Source organism: Penaeus japonicus, unplaced genomic scaffold, assembly GCF_977035675.1.
Source record: "Penaeus japonicus unplaced genomic scaffold, GWHDUDI00000001_assembly GWHDUDI00000027, whole genome shotgun sequence".
Classification (NCBI taxonomy): domain Eukaryota; kingdom Metazoa; phylum Arthropoda; class Malacostraca; order Decapoda; family Penaeidae; genus Penaeus; species Penaeus japonicus.
In genome coordinates, this window is record NW_028234429.1 from 33227073 (window position 1) to 33232072 (window position 5000).

General features: G+C 43.8%; 1 protein-coding gene across 3 annotated transcripts in view; it reads right to left on the reverse strand.

The window, feature by feature from the left end:
• Window positions 1-5000, reverse strand: part of LOC122249478 (uncharacterized) — a 103903-nt gene that overhangs the window by 84416 nt on the left and 14487 nt on the right. The window lies entirely within an intron of this gene.

Genomic DNA, 5000 nt, shown 5'->3' on the forward strand with positions numbered 1-5000 from the left:
CACACACACACATTGATATATATATATATATATATATATATATATATATATATATATATATATATATATATATATGTATGTATGTATGTATGTATGTATGTATGTATGTATGCATGCATGTATGTATGCATGTATGTATATATGTATATGCATATGCATATGTATATATGTATATGTATATGTATATGTATATGTGTATATACATGTGTATATACATACATATATATATATATATATATATATATATATATATATATATATATATATATATATATATATATAAACAACGCACACTGCACAAAGATTACATTATATGCTTACAATAGAAGCTTCTAAACAAAGAGAAATTAATGGGATTCGCGCAACTATACACACACACACACACACACACACACACACACACACACACACACACACACACACACACACACACACACACACACACACACACACACACACACACACGCAACCACAGCTTCACCTGCATCATTATTGGCTTTATTAGAGGACGTGACGTCACCCCCTGGGCGGCGCTTGCAACACCTGGGCAGGATGGGCGCGGTAACCGTCATTAGGGTGTGGATAGCAACATAGGTATCTCCCCGTATCGACTCTGCTCTCGCTCGCACTCAAACAGCACTCACAGCTTCAAGCAATCAAAGACAGACAGCGCAATGAAGACAGCGGCGTCGATAGGTCAATCAGAATGCCAACCAATCACACCTAATCGCATTTCCCAATCATCAATAAACGATTTGAAATCCCGACACGCGTGAGAGGCACATAACTTATTTCTTTATTTCTTTTCTTTACATATATATTTTCTTATATTCCTTTCTGTTCTTTTCTCTTTTTCTACTCCTCCTCCTCTTTCTTACTTCTACTTCCTCTTCTTCTTCTTCTTCTTCCTCTTGATTCTAGAGCAGGTGTTATCGTTTCGGTCTCTACACGCGCATGCAGGCGCACACCCTCATGCATTTCCGCTCCAAGTCAGACAGCCGAGTGCAAACATATGATCGTATGTTGCATACATGGCCGCTTCTATGGTAACGCATGGGCCAGGGAGACACATAGCTACCCAAATAATATTTAATGGTAGGGTTATCTAGGGTGATATAGGGAGCTAGTATGAGTCAGGTAATTGGAGGGAGCATGGAAGGGACGAAGAAGGGAGGAAGGGAGGAAGGTAGAAAGAGTGAGAGAAAAGAAGAAAGGAAAAAGAGAAAGAGAGAGAGGTGGGGAGGTGGGGAGAGGGGAGAAAGGGAGGGAGGGAGAATAACAAGAAAGTGAAAGAGATAAACAAAAGAAAAAGAAAGGATAGAACCACAGGAAATCCCTTTCTCGCTTCTTGCAATCCGCCCCCTTAACCTACACAACAAAAAAAGAAAAAAAAAATGAAAACACACAAAAATCTCCCATGACCTCATACACACTTAGTTCAGCCGAAAGAAAAAAAAAATCCCTTCAGGAGGTTTCGCTGCTGTAATCGCCTTCTGTGAATCTCGCAAGATCTCTCTCGCGTCACGGTCTTGAGGAGGTAGGGAGGGGGAAAGAGGGGCATGGGTTGGAGGGAAGGAAAAGGGGAGGGATGGGAGGGGAAGTGGTTGGAGAGGAAAGATGGAAGAATGGTAGGGAGTGAAGGCGGGGAGGGAAAGAGGGAAGAATAGGAGGGATGGATGGAGGAAAAAAGGGAGGGAAGAGGAGATGGATAGAAAGAGAAAGAGAGAAAAAGAGAAAGAACGAGCGATCGATCGATCGAGAGAGAGAGAGAGATTGTAAAAAAAGTGCGGGACTTCAGTCAACCAGCAGAGAGAGGATATGTCATCATAAGCGACGCGGAGCGGAGTGGAAGTACCAACAGAGTCTGAGAGAGAAAGTGCCAACACCCCTCCCCCTACCCCCCCTACCCCCACCCTCAAACACACAACCCATTGCGAGTACCATGCCCACCCTCCCCTCCCCCAAACACCTCCAACACCCCCCCCCCCCGTATTCCCCCACATCCCATGCGAGCACCAATCCCACCCCCCTCCCCCACATGCGAGGAGCACCCAGAGACGTTCCCACGGCGGCTTGAACCCCACTTGCGTGAACCCAGCAACGATGAAGAAGACGGCGCGACTGGGTTCAGTTTAGTAGGCTGCGCTGGTTGGTTACCCTGCCCAGAACACAGCTGTTTGAAGTCGCGAACTCCAGGATGATGATGATGATGATGATGATGATAATGATGGTGGTGATGATTGATAATTAGGACCATGATGATAATGATCATGGTGATGATAATGATGATGATGACGATGGTGGTGATAATGATGATTATGATGATGATGATCATAATGATAATGATGACGATGGTGATGATAATGATGATGGTGATGATGATGGTAATGATGATGATGTGTGCTGGCAGTTGCTAGTGTCATTTCGCGGTCTAATGTGGACGTGATTGCTTGAAGTAAGATATATTGCGATAGAGCCATATTGCTTGTGTGGCAATATCACTATCATTCTCTCTCTGTCTGTCTCGCTATCTGCCCCCCCCCCCTCTCTCTCTCTCTTTCTCTCTCTCTCTTTGTGTGTATGTTTGTAGGCATTGAGCGATGTGACAATGACGAGGCGGTTACAGCTGTAACGACATGTAGTCTAGCTTAAATCTTTTAATAGAAGGGCTACAACAGGGCAAAATTACGCACCTGATCCCTTAATCTAAAATGCTTATACACTTACGCGCACATACAAACGTAGGCTACACACGCTCTCACGCAGACACACAAAAAAGTCAACTGTCATTAGTAAATAGCAACACTAGGAGCAGCCGCAGCAACAGTGATAACAATTAGAAGTTACAGTAATAATGGTAGTGGCAAAAAAGACATAACAACGTAACGGCAATAGTAGTAGGAGGTGAACTGTCAATAACACCAAAAACAACAACAAAAATAACAGTAATCCTTATAACTATAACGACAAAGACGATCATAATAAAAATATCAAGAATAACATTGTTATCCCTACCTAGTGTTATCCTATTATAATAATCATCATCGTTATAGTGGTGACGAAAATCATGACTAAAACATTATTATACTAGACTTACAAACATCACAGACTATAACAGAATAACAACGATTATAACAGTATTAGTACCTCGATATCAGCAATAACCCCACTAATAAAAAACACGATTAACAATGATAACAATCGATAAACAAGTAAAAGAAGAATTTTTCTCCAACAAGTTTCCTATTTATAAAGCTCAAGTCAACCAAGCAGAATGTTGTCACTGACCACTTACCGCAATGTGACCCTTGCGTGCTAGCCAGTAAGTTGTCCTGCAATTTGCAATAAAAATATGCAAGAATGGTTGATTCAACATGGTCATCATCTCAATCTCAATCTCTCTCTCTCTCTCTCTCTCTCTCTCTCTCTCTCTCTCTCTCTCTCTCTCTCTCTCTCTCTCTCTCTCTCTCTCTCTCTCTGTCTCTGTCTCTCTGGTATTTGGTAATCATATTCGTAGACGTGATGATAGAAGTAGGAGTAACAGTAGTTGTGATAGTAATCGTAGCAGCAGTAGTAGTAGTAGTAGTAGTAGTAGCAGTGATGATAATAGTAGTAGTAGTGGTAGTAATATCAAACACACAACTATACATGTCAATCGTCGTCCCCAAAGTTGTCGAAGGAAATTGCAAGTGATTGCTAAAAAGCCGGCCAGTCTCCTCACATACATGCACTTTTACGTAGCGCAGACGGATTGCGTTTCTTTTTCCGGATTATATTAAAGTGAAAGTAGGCAAGGTAAAAAACCGAGTTACATAATCGTTGTGTTATGTTCATGAAATAAATATCTAATGAAATGCACCTCTTATAACACATTACCTCATACCATTCCAATTAGAAAACGAATAAAAATAGTACCACCACAGGAAGTCAAACCCTAACAGGATCACATCAAACAGACAAGTGCAGCTTTGGGAAGTATAACCAAGGGGGGAAAATTGGTTGCCGATGACATAACCAAAAGAAAACGCAACAAATGACGTCATCGGGAAGGAGTCGCCAACAAGCCTGGGAAGTAACGACTTTGCCTCGAGAAGCGACACCATAAGAGGGAACAACATATGGTGAACGCTCGACAGTGTCACAATATTGAACGGCTGACACTCCATCTTCATTAGGCGCGGGACGTCCTCGAACTAAGAGCCTCCACGCGGGGTAGAAGGAGTCCGCTTGCTCTGCGGAAGAAGCAAGTCGTAAAACTACGTCTTGGCCGGAAGTCCCCGCCGGGAGTCGAGAAAGAGGTTTACCCGAACTGTTGTTCTGTTTATTTATGGCGCATTGTTCCCTGGGAGCTTTGTAAGAAAAGGAAAACAAAGTAGACCATAATCATTTCACAATGACGCTGTTAACCACACGATATATTATATAAATATCTAGATGTTTATCACTGTGCGCCTTTGTTGCACTTCCTCCTCCTCAAAAGATCGCAAAATGGAAAACAATCGATCGAATTCAATCAAACCAGACCGCAGAATAGACAAAGACCATCAAACCCAAGACCTCCTTTCACCAATCCGAACGCGGGATCCGGAGTTCCGGTCCCCAGCTATAACACTTCTGTGTTTGACCCTTGTCCCAATCCCTTCACACCTGGCCAGAGCTTCGTAGGCATTATTGTTTCTCCAGCCGCGCCTCCTCCACCTGCTCGCCGACGGAACGAACTCCTCCCGGCGCATTGTTCCCGCCGCGCAGGTCCCGTAGCACCTGCCGAGATTTCAACGAGCGGCAGATACGGAGCGTAAACGATCTTCCGGGAGCGTTGTTGAAGGGCGCGGCCGCAGTCACCCTTATCGATAACCTCTCCCCCCCCCCTCCCACTCCACCCCATTCCTATTACACACGCAACCACCCACCCACCCACCCACTCACCCACCCTTCCTTCTCCCTCCCTTAGCCTCTCTCTCCGGTCCGCCCATATTTCTACGGTCGGCGAATTCCAAGGA